Consider the following 17,112-nt stretch of genomic DNA (forward strand, 5'->3'; position numbering starts at 1 on the left):
TAAAACTCTGCCTTTGTAGTAAAGCCATATGCCACTGGGAGTCATCACTGGTTTTGCCTATTTTTATAGGAAATTACAAAAATGGTTCTTCTTCCTCTTGCTGAAGAGTCTTCCTTCTCTCACAGGAGGTTAACATGTGCTCATAGATTTTTTTTCCTTCTAGAAGAGCAGCTTCATTAAAGCTCTGTATCTAAAATGCAGATCTGTGGTAGAGGGAGAGATGAAAATTAAATATTATATGTAAATGTAAAGGGGGAAATATGTAAATAAGTAAATGACTGGGCAGCAGCAGCATATTCCCGAACACTGCTGTTGTTCATCAGCTCTTCTGCATTGCTCCCCACTTTTGCTGGGGCAGTGGCTGAGGCAGATGAGAGCCCCTTGACTGCTAAGGCAAAGCCAGAGGGTGTCAGAGGGAAACCTGAAGCACAAGACCCCCTGTTTATTAAGCAGGAGAAATGTGGATATGAGCAAGAGAGGTTTCTGTGCAAATTGTATCAGTGGCGAACAAAGGATTGCCTCCTGGCTCTTGCAGAGGGGACTGCTCGGTCATGTAGCCCATCGTGATGCTGACAAGCCTATAGAAGGACAACTGGAAATACTTTGGGGAGCCAGACAGCTTTTAAACCCCAGCACTTCAAGTCAGAGAATGACAAGAAGGGAGTTGAGATTCATTCCCCAGCCCTGTGGCTGCACGACAGCTCACACTTAACCTTCACTGATGTAGCTGGAGGAGTATTAATCACCACCGCTTTGCACCAAGGACTAACCCAGAGGCATTGCCCTTGAATCAACTGCTTTCAATCCTAATATGCCTGCTGCACTTGCTACTTGGATAGCAAACCTTGGCAGAAAGTCAGGGACGCTGTAAGGGTCAGTGAGATCTCAGACAGCAAGAACTAAACTTGCCAGAGCTCCTCCATAAAGTTTTTTCAAGTGGTGGTCACACAAGAAGTCTTTGGTAGGGCCGTGAAATGGGTCGATCACTGCCCTAGTTGAATAGCCGGCTGGGGCAGCTCAATCTCCTTCAGCCCTGGACCGCTTGGTCACCTCTCTCCACTGCTCTGCCAGAACAGATTCCTCCCTTCCACAGAGTCCATTTTTTCTTGTGATTTCCTACCATAAACCAGTCAAACCTTGTTCTGTGTTGGGTTAAGCAAAGCAGCCACACTAAAAAGACGTAAAAATGAGTGACATATTACATATATATGAAAGCATACTATAAAAAGTCTCAAATGGATCAAGATTTTCATTAAATCAGAAAGGTACAAAATTTAACAGTCTGGCAGCCTTCACCTGCTGCCTTGGTCTGCAAGTTGTCCTTCTGAGGTTTAGTTATGGACAAAAGTATTACCAAGCAAGAGTGAGGGAGAAAGAATCCAGCCCCTGGTATCCTCAGGCAAAAGGTTGTGTGCAATGCAATCACCAAGTATTAATGCTGTCCTTTCAAGAAGCTTCAGTCATCCACTGCTCCTTCCCATTTGCATTCTGCAGGATACCCTGTTGGAAGAGGTCCCTTTTTCTAAGTAGTAACGTCAGGCTTTAATCTTTTCATGTCATGGTTGAAATGAAAAAAAGAAGGAAAAAACCACCCGGTTACAAGTATTGAGATTGGGAATAAGAGAGAAAGAGAGACAGATGCCAAGACATGATGAAAAAATTCTGTTTCTTCTGCCTGCCGCTTGTACTGAGCCTCATGCTTCTTTGAGAGTAGAACTGAAGCTAATTAAAACAGGTTTCCAACATCGACTTCATAGCTAAGGTTTGCATGACAAGACATGCAGATAGCATGAGGCAGAGCCTCTATGCTGTGTCACACTCTACCTCGGAGCTAATTTCCAGCAAAGTCATTGGGAGTTTTTGCACTGACAGCCAAGAGCACCAGATCCAGCCCAACCTCATCCCAGGAAACTCAATGCATACGTGCTGTTCACAGTGAGCGAGCGCTCCTTTGGGTCTCTCGCAGCCCGGCAGATGCAGGAATGACGTCAAAAAGGATCTTTCTAAGGCGGTAACTCTGGCTTTTGCACAAAGGACTGACTGATCTGGATTTACGTGTTAACGTTCAGACTTGAGTGAAAAAACCCAGCAAGACCCCCCCCCCCCCGCCCCCGAGTCCACTTTTCATATGGCCCAATTCTTGTCAGTTTGTCATCTGTGTTAGGAAAAGCTTTCTCATCATTCCGAAGGCGCTTGAGTGAAGAGGTTAACAGGAATCAAGGATTACAGAGACATCTGGCTTTAAAAAACACCAAACCTTTCAACTTCAGCCTTGGCAGAAAGCTGGGGTCCACTGGGGAGGATAGTTTATAGATTGATTGCAGAGCCCGGAGTCACGGCGCCAAGACCCCATACTACAGCCTGGATGTGTAAAGAACATTGTATGAGTGTTTGAACGATCAGGCGGTCAGCGTGGTTGTGTCCTGAGCGAACTTCTCCTTCTTTGTCAGAAAGCTGCTATTTTATTACACGCATACGACATAAAATGAAGTTTGCCAAAATGTTTTCCAACCTCCAATGTGCTCCAAAGAAGGAGGTGTTTGGGAGACTTGTTTTACTCACGTTGTGTACCTGTCCCTTTGCCTCTCTGATGGCAAACAAAGACAGTCTAAGTGCTAAAGATGAAAGGCAAAGAGCAATCCCATTTAAATTTCTTTCAGTGTGTGCTTTGGTTTTTAACTTTCTGTGCTAGCTTCAACAGTTCCCTTAAGAGCTATGCAAATGTAATGGCTAATTTGACAAGCTTGAGTGAGTCATCTTTCAAAACTATTATTGTACAAAACGTAACATGGTTTGGAACTGTCTCCTGTCTCTGTAAAGTGATATTGCTTCTTTTTGCCCTTTTCTTGAATCAAAGGCAGATGCAAATGTCAATGTTTCTCTGCCTATACAAATGCACACGTGCAAGAATACCTCCTTTTTACACACTGGGATTAGCAGTTGGAGCTACAGACTCTTTGCAGACAGTGATTCATAGGTAAGGATCCACTCAGGGTTCTCTTCCAAGGCCATCTTTTCAAGGAAATAACCGTAGATGAAAAGCACGCAATTCATTTTTCAGTGTATTTTGCCATTAGTACAAAAATAAATTGTGGTATATAAGTAGACCGGGTTGGAGAACAGGTGGTGCTAAAGGAGCCAGTTAAACCTACGGAATACTAAGAGGCATTTCATTGCTGCCAACCTATGACGAGTCCAACACTACGTAAGTGTTGTGTAGCTTTTGGACCTCCAGAAGGAAGTGTGTAGCAAATTCCTCGCGAGTTGAATGGAATAAGAGAGAAAAGGAGGAAGTGCTGAGTGTTTGGTAAAGGAATACCACTTGTCCCAAGCATAAAAGAGAAGTCAACAAGGGAAAGGAAAAGTGGGCTCGTGCCTTTGCATTTCAAAGGAAGAAGTCATAAGGCAGTGAGGGGGTGGACTTCTGAATATCTCAGTGTAAAATAAAGTTCTGGCTTGCACATTGCCCCTGCCAGATGTTTAGTGCAGACAGTCTAAGTAGGTAGAGCAAGAACTGTGAAATCAGAGAGCTGCTTAAAAGACAACTTTAAGGTTGCAGGTGCTGACAGAGGGGTTGCAAAGACAGAGGTAGAAATGGGGCCCTGAGGGAGAGGAGTTAGAAGAGGTGAGTTTTATTCTGAGACAGATGACCAAGACCTCAAAAGTGCTCGTTTGAAAAGAACAAGTTGGACTTGATGAGCAACTCCTAAATGGGAGGAAAGAATAAAGAAGGAAAAGGAGGACAAGGGCAGCTTGGGATATTTGTCCAGAACAAGAGGAGACTGTGTGACCAGGCAGGACTTTTAGGTAGGAGGCATATGGAGAAAGAGGACGACACAAGCTCCAAGGCCTTAGCAAACATAGTGATGAAGGATGCTAAATAACTGATCTTAAAAATCCTGGGAGAACCAGAAGAGACTGAAGAATTGGATGAACAATTCCAAGAGAAACAAGCCAAAGAGGAGGTCGAGAGTATGGAGGAAAGGAAGTGCCAGCGGTAGAAATGGCACAACAAGGAAACATCTCTAAGTCCAATGTTATTTCTGAGAAACCTAGAGTGAGAGCAGAGCCAAAGCTGCAGAATAATTGCCTACAAAATATTATCCGTATGGACAGTTAACCACAAACATAGCAACTAGGGTATCTGAGATACAAAACAATGTACCCACTGGTCTTACCTCACCATGCCCTGCTGCCTGGGGAAAGGCAGTTTTCCACTGCAGGATGCCAGTCAGACCTGGTTGTTATTCTTGAACATCTGGAAATCCCAATGAGCGGTATTCGAGGGGTTAATCCGCCCTTCTGTTTTGTGACTGGATTAGTCAGCTCAGTTTGTTCTTGTCCCCATACCTCCCCAGTGGTACTGTAGTGTGTTTATAAAAATAGCAAACAAATCATTTGACAGCAAGGGTTGGAAGTAAAAATTAAAAAATGCCATACTTTCCCTATTAAATTTTGATAGTCTCCCAAAGGCTTTCAATATATTGCACACGTCCAAGCTCTACCGCAGAATAATTGAATCATAAAGACTAATACCATGTGTCTTTTGAGCATGTACGCAAGTCGGGGAATGCTGCGGGCGGGCGCGAGAGTACAAGAGGACATGGCGTGGTTATCTTTGAATTTCCCCAAGTGGATGGGAAAGCAATACACGTCCTCTTGCAGCCCAAGGAGCACCTCCTCTCTGAGAAGGGAGCTCTGCTATGGGTTCAAGCATTTTTTAAAACACAAGTGTTTTCTTTGCATGGCTCAGATATTTTAACCCTTCCTAACAGCCAGCAAAACAATTTTATCAGCTCTTCACAGGCTGTTTTTGGGGGTACTCTCAGGTGAGGTGAGCTGGCATGGGGTAGCTGCACTACATCCATGGGAGAGTGCTGACGGATCTATAAACTGCCCAGGGCTGTGCTCCAATATTTCCTTTCTTTGAGACACTGGTCTGAGCTGAGTTTTGGACTCTGGAAATTGGTATCTGGCTGAGCTCAGTCAACAAATGCAAGTTCCCAGATCTGTAGGGAAAAATTGGCTGGATTCAAGTATATTTCAGCCTGGGCTTATGTATGGGTCCTGTATAGAAGCAAAAAGTTGAAAATTACAATGGCAAGGTTATAAAAAGCTGCTATAGCTGGGTATAGCAATGCTGATGGCAGTGCAGTGACACCAGTGGGAAACCCGTGAGACATAGAGCCTTCCACTGAGCTCTTCCACTGATAAACAGCAAAGCTCACTCACCCTGTTAGATGAACTTGTTGGCTCTGTAAAGGATGATAAATGAGAGAAAATAAAAGTAAGAAAACATTAGCAGTTCTGTTACAGTCAAGAGGATCGTGTTCCGTAAGTCCAAGTTTTGTAGGTTCAAAGCCAACGTGAGGAGCGGGACTTCCCTTCACTTAGACCCCTAATAAAGCAAAACTCTGCAAACATCTCCAGCTGATCCTGCTTCGGAGCTGCTTTGAACTTTCCCTAAAGAAGGAGGCAGGCGTCATTTTTACAGGCAATGTAAAAGCTCTTCTCATTAGAAAGTCTGAGGGAAGCTTTGGCTACGGTCTAAAAGCTTCGGTGTTTTATTCCAGAGATGACAACACCCAAATACAATGTGTTTGCAATAGCAACACTGCTGGTTAACGGGACAACCAAGCTCTCTCTCTGGAGCTGACCTTTTTTCATTGATTTCACTGAGCTAAGAACATGGAACAACAAATGAATCTTTCTGAATATCTCTTTTTTTTTTTTTTTTTTAAATATGTATTTCTGAATAGGAAAAGCCTGGACTTGATCCAAAACCGCATAGAATTTTTTTTCATGTGCCTTATGGACTTTCTGATCATTTCAAATAAATTTCACCTGTAACCACACACTACCTGAGGCTTTAAGTGTTGGATGCTCCATTGTATACAGGGTTAAGCTTTTTCTACTAAAGCATTTAACCCTATTGAATGCTGAAACGTAACCTAAACACTGCTAGTTTTTACAAAAGCATGAGTGCACTTAACTGACTTAATTTCTGCATTTGTTATCATGAAGAGTATAAATAACTATAGCTCTGACCTTTTGGGTAGAGGCCAAGCTGTAAGTGTAAGAGGTAAACACAATAAATAAATACATGTAAAACACAACCACCCTGCTCTGAAAACAGTAAGTATTTTCTGCATTTCCAAACTAGTTGTGAGAGAGTTAGGTGAACACTCATGCACTTCATAGAGTCACTGGTTTTAGTTACTAGAATAATAATGCAGGGACTGTAAATAGGGTTTATGACTTTTTATGAGAAAGCCATGTGATGCTTTTACAACTCTCACAAGTAATAAATGTCTACATCAATTTGATTGTTTTATGTGGGTTTTCTTCTTGCTTTACACCATGGAATGGGTTGAACTTCACTGGAAGTCCACTTGAAATCCTGACATTTCAAAATTTGGTTTAGTGCCAAATCAGAAGAAAACTTTTGAAAACCACATTTTCTCTTCAACCACATAAAAAAACATTATTTGGGATGAATTAGAATAGCCTGTTCTGATAAAACAAATCAGAAAAAAATACCTTCCTTTTTAACATACATTATTCAAAGCATAAAATTAAATCACTTTTGTTATGAAAAGACACTTAGGACAAAAAATCAAGTCATTTCACTCCAACAAGGTCCAAACACAATACTTCAACCCAGTCAAAACAATTCTTTTTAAAAAACTGAAACAGAACTTCATTGACAACAACATACTCTGATCGGAAGTCTTAATTTCAACTGGATGGCATTTTCCATTGAAAAATTGCCAGGGAAAGGTTTTTTCCTGCTAGCTCTAATCTGATGTTATCATGTACAGCAGCACTTGGAGTTAAAAATTACAGCACATTTTGAGGTCTCCCAGAACATATTTTCTTCAACTCCAGCAGCACTGCTGGGCTTTGCCAGCTGTGAGGTAGAGCACTAAGCAATGGAAATTATCCGTCAGCAGCCAAGGTGCTCTTACAGATGGCTAATTAATTGGTAAGCATCACTTTACAGAATGTTGGCATGAGGTTAGTCCCACCATAGAAAGAAGCTTTCCAGGAGGGTCCATGGTTTGTTCCTCAGAAGGAGACAATCTGTGGACACTCTCTTGAAACACCCCTAATGGGCAACTTGCCCAGCCTCTGGAAACAGGGACACAACTTCTCTCTTTCCTCCCACTTGGTGAAACCCATTAAATCTGCTACCAATAAGGCATTATGTGCACGGATGATGGCTGATCCTAGAAAAGTTTTACTACTCATTGCTAGAAACCATGCAACTGGCTTGCATCAGTGCTCTGCAGCTGTGAATAGGCTGACCATAAAGGGACCTCACCTTTAAATAACAACTCATTGAAACTGGTGGGGAGCCTACAGTTATGCAGAGAGAGACATGTACAGAAAAGTTATCGGCGTCTATACAAAGAGAATTTGTTATGGCTATATCAGGGAAAGCGGTATCAAAGTAGGGTTTATACTGTGGACCAAGACCAGTAGGGTGTTTGCTGGTCCTTAGTTCCTATAGGGTTATAACATCATATCACTTGTCACTAGATACATCTGTAAGGGAAGAAAGCACAGCTTCTTTTTATAAGCCAGCTGTTGTATTGCTGAAGACAAGTCCAGGAGTTTGCAAACTTCTGCATACCTTTGAGTACTCACAGCAAGCGCTCTCGGCAGCATTGCTCCCCAGACAGGTCTCATTTAATGTGTTAATCTGAGTCCACATGATGCCAAGTTTGAGACAAGAGTTTACCACTATGACTTGAAGGCTCTTCCTACAGAAATGAAACTCATTCATGCACACAGAGTCCATCTTTACCTTTTGAGATGGCAGTTTTCTACGCAAAGGGTGCTAGATGAGGTGACCCTTTGGTGCTGGCACAGCTCCCTTGGCCTCGTGGTGAACCTGCTGCTCCACGACATCCTTCACTTTGCTCTAAGGCACAAGGATGCTTGGAGACACCGCAACTGCCCTGCATCCCTTGATGGAGCAACTATCTAGAAAATATCCTTAGAAGAGTGTGGTAGCCCCAGGTGACCCGTAGGACCCCACACTTTCATTAAAATCTCAGCTATTGCTCGAGCCAGAGCTCTTAAGATGCCATGAAAGGCAGCGAAGGATCACGGGGAAAGATGAGCATTGTGGGTGGGAGAGAAATAGCCCCAAACAAATGGAAAAAACTGTCAAAACATTTATAGACTCCCTGATAATTAAGCTAGGGTGGGAAGGATCAATTTACAGATAGTGTCTCTCTCTCTCCTCACTTCTCCCTACAAGAAAATAAATGATGAACTGAAAGGAGAGCAAGCGAGAGTAAGTTTTGGAGAGAGTAGCCAAGAGTTTTATTACAAGCCTGTTCCTCATTAAGGCCTTAGCAGCCTCACACACAAAAGCTAATTACTGTTTTTATGTCATGTTATTTTGATTCATATTTCCTGTCTGGAAAACAGACGGGAGTTTTGGGCAGCCAGCCAAGGCGAGGGCCATGGTATAGCGCAAGCGGGAACCTGCCCCAGTCGTGGAACAGAGGAGACAAGAGCCTTATTTTTTTGGATTTTTTTTTTTTTTTTTTTTGTTATTTTGAGGAGGAAATGGGAACTTTCCATGTAGGCGTAGTTTGCTCCCAAAAAATTGTTGCTCTCCAGGGGCAGTGGAAAGAAAGAGATGTCCCACTGCTCGTTTCTGGTCAGGATGTGCCCCTGCGGACAGGGACGTGTGGCTTTGCAGTCCTGGTCACGTCTGGCGTTACCCACGCTCGCAACAAAAGGGAAAGCGGTAGCTTCGCAACCCGTGCAGTTTTTAGGAAAGAAATTAATTCTCTGAGGACCGAAATGCTATTCTCGTCCCTCTTATCTACACACGGATACCATGCGGTACTCTCCAGCAGGCTCATGTCTAACTAAGCGCAGCAGGGGGAAAAACAAAAACAAGTCGCCACTGCTGATGCCCTGGGTTTCCATGAGGTGGCAGCAAGGAAAAAAAAAAGGTCCCGGCAATAACTTCTCTCCTCCACAAGAAATTAATCCCAGAATATTTTCTGCCTACATAAATATTTCACCCTTATTTATACCCTTATTTCAATAGCAGCCGGGTGCTTCACTAGCAGACCTGAAGCCAACCTCTTTCCCCACTTTCAGGTAACAGAGCGGAGATAATTTACGATTTGGGAGAGAAAGAACAGACTAAACGAGTTGTACTTTGCTTTCCGTCCAATCAATAAAAAAGACATCTCAGCCTCAGCAGCAGTGGAGCTCTTCTTCTGCGATATAATATTCCAGTCTCTCTGTAAATGCAAAGATACTGTACATGTTTTTAGAGCTCCCAATTTTAGCTGAGAAATGGTGATGGCTCGGAAATTACTGGTCAAAGCTGTTACAGATATCTGCTATAAATGGGTAACAATAAAAAAACTTATATAAAAATTAAAAATGTTACATAACCCGTAATTAATAATTTCATTTCTGAATGTCACCTCCATTTCTGTTTGCTTATTTTCTGCGTACTTCTTTCTTACGTTAAATAATTAATTACTCCTACTAAGTTAAAAAAAACAGTTTAAATATATTATTCAAAATTCATGGAGTTTTAACTGGACAATTAGATCACAAGAAAGCTTTATTTTTTTCTGACCCGAGAAGCATAATTCTAATTCAATAATTTATAGATTAAACTTTCTGTGTATGTATTCATCACTACCTGTTGCCTTGCAAGACATATGGCCTGGAAACTCATCCCTTAGGCTGGTGATAAAGAGCAGGCACATGAACAATTTCTAAGAGGGTTCTTTTTTAAAAATGTACTTATTATTATGGGAATTTTTCACTTTTTTTTTTCTTTGCCAGTGCTGCTAATAACACTATGTGTAATAAATTCATTCAGACTACAGAAAGCGCATAACAATGCCTGAGGCAGAAGCTTTGCTTGGAAGACTAACAATAGGTGGGGGATCAGGATGAGGCAAAATCCCAGAATAACTCATCCCAAAATAACTTTCATATTCCCAGAGTCTCCTATCACTGCTTTCTAGCCTGTCCTAGCAGTGGTGGTTGATGGCATCCTGGACTTTTGGACCAGTTGGGTTGCCCTCTTATTCCCATTGCAGGGCTTGGTGCTGCTCTCAAATTTCTACCTTCTTCTGACCAACACAGGCCAAGAGGAAAAAGGTGGCATCTAGGGGGACCTTCTTCTGTAATCTGCTGGTTTACAGGTCAGAGTTCATTTTTAGAGGAATTTAACCTTTTTTTTTTTTTTGCATCCTCCACTGAAACGCTTCAGCTCTAGGGTGGAGCACACCAGCTTTTTGAGCAAGTCCGAAGCCAATCGTCCAGCACAAACCAACAGGCAAATATTTGATGGGCAAAATATCCAATTACCCACGTTGGCACCCAGCCAAACATCAGGTGCCATAGTCCTTGTCCTAAACCACTGAGGGATATTCAATGCTTTGTAAGGAGCCAGGATACAAGCTTTATTTCTGACTTGAGACACGGAGATGCTATCAGTGTCTAACTTATTGGGGGTACGATGTCACGGCTCTTGCAGGCGAAGCTCATCCTTCCTCTTGGACCCTTAAATCTCTGCCTGCTGCCTGCCAGGGGAGCGAGGTAACTGCCATGTGCAGAGGAGGCATCCCAAGGAGGTGATGTGGATATCTTGGGAGTAAAAAGGTAGAAACAGTAAGAAGCCACAAAAGAAACATTTCAAAGGTTCATGTTGCAAAGATTAGGTTGCAAAGATTAATATTCAACCCTTGTAGCTGTTTTCTGGAGTCTGAGCCCTGACCCCCTTTGGAGAAACCACACTGTCTTCCAGACCCCATCCCTGTGAAAGCTGTGGGGATGCCATGAAGCATAACATGAAAATTGGGGTGGTTTATAGCAGAGGAGGAAAACAGTAATTTTTTTTTCTTCCCCAGCTATTTCTGTTGCTCGTTCCTCCTTTCTCTTCTTACCGTCTCCCACCCTGGCAGTCCCGGAGAATTGCATCACCCTTTCCAGCCCGAGCGCTGCCGCCTCACTGAGTAAGCAAGTGCTTTACGAGCGAACTCCAACACAGCGAAACACGGGTCTGCAGAAAGAGAAAACTCTGGTTAACTTTAATTAAGTTTGCATTACTTTTCCCAGTAGGACCTCAAATTTAATGGTATTACGTTTTAAGCTGTTTGGCAAGTCTTGAGAAAACAGTTTAGTGTATTTCACTAATAAAAACAAAAGCTGTGTAATAAACCAGGCCTCTCTTGAACCAAAATAAGAAGACATTGGTCCTATTGAGCGTGCAGAAATTTCTTTTGAAAGATGACACTGTTGACTGCGTGCCGGGACTGAGGGCTTCTTTCCCAGTTTGTCCTTATTTTGTCCTGACTCAAACAAAAATTGCCATCTGCTTCATTGTGAACCTGACTTGAGAAAGTGGGCAGGAATTTCACCAGCACCTTAGAGAGACAGTCTGTGGGGTTTGTTTTTTTTTATTTGCAGCCCCCTAAATATTATCCTCTGCTTGGGATCACGATATTAAGGGGATGAGTAAGGAAAGATGCGCTTCTTGCAGGCTGCTCCTCTCCCTCCTGCATACTGGGTCACGAAACACAGAGCCCTGGCTATACTGGACTGAGCTGGAGGAGCTCATGTAGAGGTCAGAAACGCCAAACGTAACCACTGGATGACACCCCAGTTATCACCACTTACCCTATACTGGGAACAGGAAATAGCTGGAGGCCTCAGATATCACTTCTGGTAAATGCTGACTTGTTAATAGTGACTAAAAGCCTGGTCCGAAGCCCACTGAAGTCAATAGAAAAGGTGTCCCCTGACTTCAGTGACCTTTGGATGAGTCTCTAGCACGCTGGAGCTGTGTAATTCCTACAGCTCTGTTGGAAAGAGACGGGAGACGGAGGCTCGCTGGCTGGAACATGCTGCATCTCTGGCAGCGGCTAGGTGCAGAGATTTAGCGACGTCGTTAGCAGGTCAAAATGGGCTCCGCTGTTGGAAGGGACAGAAAAAGAGACGCCAGAGCCTCGCATAATCACCTGAAAGTACTGCAAAGTAGCGGCAAGGCAAGATGGCTTAGCTTTTGCTCCTCCCTGGCTTGTCCATGCTCTGCAACTGCCTTCGTGGTCCCTGGGATGTACGACCTCAGATAACGTTGGGTTAAGGGAGAACATTTTCTCCTGCGGTGACCTTGGGTCCATCCTGTGAAATGAGATACCCAAAGCTGTGCGGGGCCTGATCCAAAGCTCACTGAAATGAACAGGAATGTTTCCATTGGCTTGCCTGGGCACTGGATCTCTAAATATTTGGTAACTCAAATCTAAAATGAAAGCTTTTTTTGAAGCTTTAATTAAATTCCTGTGCTAATTCAGAATAAGGATCATTTCAAGGTCAAGGACACTGCAATTATTTCTTTAAAATCTTGTTATGACTGACTGTTTATGGGGTTGACTCTTCTTTTTCTCCCTTTTTTTAAAGTTACTGCAAAGATCCTTATTTAAACTATAAATTGAATTAAAAACTCACATTTAATATTTAGTTATGATGTGGTTAAAAATTTTATGTGCCAGGCAGTTGCTCTTTTATTTGCTTACAATGTTGTCTTTAATGAATGCCAAAACCATGCAGCTCAAATGAGCAAGCAGATGCCAAGTTATTAACAATTATTACCTTTTACAGTAATTTTTGGCAGCATTTCACTTTTTTTGGTGGTCTAATAATTTCAAAACAGGGAACTTTGAAATATTACACCAAGACCAAACAGCACTGTGGATTGGTTGACTTCCTCTTTTCTGACTTATTCCAACTTGTTTCCTATTGTGAAATATTTTTCCACCCAACATTTGCCCAGCATGGAGTGAGGTTTACCCCTGCAGCTAAAAGCCATCTTCCTGATGAAAAATAACAACTACAGAGGTCTACAGACCATGTCCAACTACTGTGTACAGCACACAGAAAGGACAGTCAAAAGCACAGTGCGGGACTCAAAGGGAGTCCTGAGCTCACTCTCAAGGTAAACAAAGGTGCATGAAATTAATGAATCCTCCCAAATCAGGATTAACTCTGCTATGTCAAAGGCCAGATTTAAAGCCCCAGGTGAGGCCCCTTCATTCTGCTAAACCGAAGCAAAAAGTCCCAAGGCCAACACCCGGGGTGTTGCTAAAAGCCTGCGTGATTTTTAGAAGAGAGAGATGGTTTAAAGCTGGGTTTAAACTAATCGCTGCTCGCAACTTTGGTGTACGAGCAGGGCCGTGTAGCACTGTGTCACCTGCAGAGGCTCTGAGTATCTATCCCAGGCCTTCTAATGCTCTTTCAAAACCATTTTTTGATAGTCCATCGGTGTGCTGGCTGGAAGCAGTCAAGGCTAACTCACGCTGCACCTATCTGTGCTAAGTTTCCCATTTTCTGCTGTGGAATTACATTGCTCTTAGTCCCCCACATGCTTCTCGGTTCCTCACTAATGGCAATTCCTCCAGTTTTCTTGTCTTTTCAAGGGTTTCTCTTGATTTGTTTGTGGTTCTTCTTAGATTTTATTATGGAAGCAACCATGAGCAACCTTAACATGTCTTCTGCTTACCCTCAGGTGTTGCATCTTCCTAAAGTAAACCTTCCACTCTTCATTTCTTATTGGAAAAAAAGAAAATTGCTTACCTGTATTTATTAAATTACAGGCAAACCCATTGGTAATTACACCATTTTATAAATAATATTGTCGATAATGGTCAAAACCTATGAAAAAAAGGTGGAAAAACCCTGGAAGGCTGTGGTGGTGCCATGCTCGCTGTGGGGGGGAGCTCGCACACATGTATTTGTGTGGGCAGTAGTATTTAACAACCAGCTTTTCCTTCCTCCTTCCCTCCAATCCTCAACAGCAATTAGCATCCCCTTGTCTTGGGACCCATGCCCAGAAACTTTGCCTGTGAAACCGCAGCAGAATGGAAAGCAGGATCGAATGCAGCGTTGAAAGTCACAAAAATAGTGGTGTTCACTCATGAATGGCTGAAGAGCTTGTGCTCTACTTCTCAGGAGCTCAAGAACCGTGGCCAAATTCAGGCTTGTTCTTAATGGGGGCACCTCCTGCTTTTCTTAGGTTTGAATTTGACCTACACTGTTTCTGAACCCTGGTGTCAGCGCTACTTTGGATCGGCCAATCTTTTTTATTGTGACGCTCATTCCTTTCAGTGCTGTGTCTTGGTTTCCATAAGTTTCCATAGGTTGATTAGTTTTCCATCTGCCTCCGGAGTCCGTACAAACACCTGTTTCACCATGGTGGAGACCAAGGCTTTCTAGTACCACAGCTATCACTATAAACGCTTGTGGTAGCAGTCACGCAAGGCAGAATAGTCTCATCCATAGCCCCAAAGTTTATCACCATATTGGCAGAAGTAGCTGTTCAAATTTTGGTCCATAGTCACCTACTATGGGACTAATAGAAGGGCACAAAGACGACCACAGAAGAGTTGTCATCTGGCTTTGAAGCTTTCTATTTCTCCTCATCTTCAGGTCCCAGGCACTGACATTGACTGAGAGTCTCATTCTGGGTGGGAGTCTTTAATCACTATTGAAATAACGTGATTCTTTTTTCTTCTTAATTCTCAGACTAGAAGATTCCAGGGCAAAACAACTTTTCTAGTACTTCACTTTTTAAAGTTAATTTGTCAGTGTCATAGATACTAGAGTTTTTAGGACAAAAAACAGATGCTGAATAAAACGAAAATGAAATACTGACCCTTATTATCAGCTATCAAAGCTGCTTGTCTCCCTTTTGTGCGTGTCATATTTCATCCTGAAGAGAGGGTACATTTTATTTATTTATTACACTTTAAAATAACTTGAGTGGATTAAATTCTGTTCCTCTAACCTAAACATTTGAAGGATGTTTCCTACTGCAAGATGATGTTGCATAGCCGGAGCAAGATTTAAAAAGTCACTGGGGTAAAGTCTGTAAAATTTATGGTGTAATTTATTAAAGGGACACAGTCTGCTACTTTTTATAGCAATGTGAGTATGTGTCGTGTACAAGGGTAGCAGTACTCCAGTGAGTAGCTCCGGGTGGGTATTGAGTCAGTGAACAGTTAGCATTTACATATGGTAGCAGTTTATTAGGAAAGCAGTTTATTAGGGAAAGAGATTCAAATATTTAAAGTTCCACTGGGGGAAGCCCTGAACACCCCTTTCCCAGGTTTAGAAGGGAATTAGAGAGGCGAGCTCAGTTCCTGAGCTCTCCCGTCCTATCCGGACCGGACACTTTGCATGCAAATTTGTCCTTCCAACAAAAATCTTGTAGACATCAGGACAAGCAGCCACTGCAGATTTGTCTTCTCCAGAACACGATGTGACCAGTGCAAAACCTTGAAGTAAAATCCCAGAAGAAAAGCCGAAATGGCAGCCACTGGGTTCACGATACGTCACTGGACATTTATTCTTCTTTTTTGGTGCCTGTAACTGCTCAGAAGCCACATGGCCCGATTTCCTGAGAAACCCCTTCCGAGGTGAAGCTCTTCTACTTAATAATCCCTAACTAATATTGTTATTTTTACTATCGTTATGCTCATCAATAATAATGCTTCCACACATGATACAATTAGTGACTGTGTTACAGTAGCACCTACTTAATCCAGGATTAAGGCTGCGCTGTGCGAAGCGTTGCACGGACAAATAACAAAGGGGTCCCTTGTAATGATTCCTTTGAAAACAACATTTCCTGTTTCTACGCTGAACAGAAATGAGACCACACAAGATTTACAATGAGGGAAGAATTGATTACAGAGCTTAGCAGCCATTTTCATTTTTAGGTTTATTTTTATTGTTATTGTTATTATTAGTTCTAGGCTAAATAATTCAGGAAGAATATACTTCTCACTTGGACTTTCTAGCTCACAAAGAGCTTTTCATAGTACTGATAATTTGCAGAAGTTTAAGAACAAGCTATACACAGTAAAATACCTACACTTCTTTCACACATGGTGTTTGCACCCTACCCTGTACCCACTGGAGACTTACAAGAGGTCAGATTTGGTCCTGGGTAAATTCTTTAGCTTTCCTAACCACTTACAGCTCTGGAAGACACCAAGATTATAGCCTTGAGAAGCCTAGAAAATATATTTTAGGCATTGTTATTGAAATTGCTCTTTCTGTAATTCTGAGCCCTGTATACTTACGGAGTCATGAACTCCACTGCAAGCAACAAAAAATTTACCACTGACTTCAATGAGGGCAGTATTAAATCAAAGGTTATTGGGGGTGTTGGCTCTTTTGGCAGGGTTAAATGAAAAGTAGTTTCAATAGCTCTGCAGCAACCTTTAAAAACCTCCTTCGAAATGTCCTGCTGTGCATGCTGAGGACGCGTGTTGGTTTGCTGTGTTGTGGGAGAGCTCTGTGCTCTTCAGATCCCTCCATACTCCCTGGATGGTTTCAGTGTCTTAACACACGCTTCCATCCTCATCCCGACAGCATGCCAAACCCACACCCTGGTATCGCCGTGCCCTCCCAAATACCTGATATCCGTTCTCACCCATAACAACACGACCTACGTCTCCACGGATAGATTTGAGATCCAAGTTATGGGAAAAAAAATAACTTACGCTGTTATCAGAATGTGAGGTTGCATTTTAAATTTATATTTTCCTGCAAAAAGTTATTTCTCCCCCTCTCATCTTTGGGATCATCGCAGACAGAAGAGACCACCAGGCAGCCTGAGCTCATCAAATTTTCTTGAAGAATTGAAATTTGGAATGTGTCTACTTAGAGAGACAGATTAAATTCCCTGCAATAGTACAGGATAGGAGCAGGAGGATTTGTAGTGTTACCCACAGGAGGTAAAGAGCACAAGAAAATCACTACTAATTGCTTGTTTGTGTCCCTGGCATTTTTCAAAACCCTTCAGAAATGGAACAGTTTGAGAAAGTCACTGGAGACGTTGGGATCTTTTCAAAGGAGAGATATATTTAGTGGAAATTCCCCTTCTCTGTCCTGTTCCCAGGTCTGGACAGGAACTTTCTGTCTGATTTGCATTCTTAGACTTAGCTGCCACACTCTGCCTCCTCTCTCTTCTTCTTGTCCTCCTTTCTTTAGTTTTTTGTCTCTTGCCTATTTTTGCCCTTTTCAGGCGGGGGGGGGGGGGGGGGAGGGAGG

The sequence above is a fragment of the Haliaeetus leucocephalus genome, unplaced genomic scaffold (genome assembly GCF_000737465.1).
Source record: "Haliaeetus leucocephalus isolate CR32 unplaced genomic scaffold, Haliaeetus_leucocephalus-4.0 Scaffold668, whole genome shotgun sequence".
NCBI lineage: Eukaryota > Metazoa > Chordata > Aves > Accipitriformes > Accipitridae > Haliaeetus > Haliaeetus leucocephalus.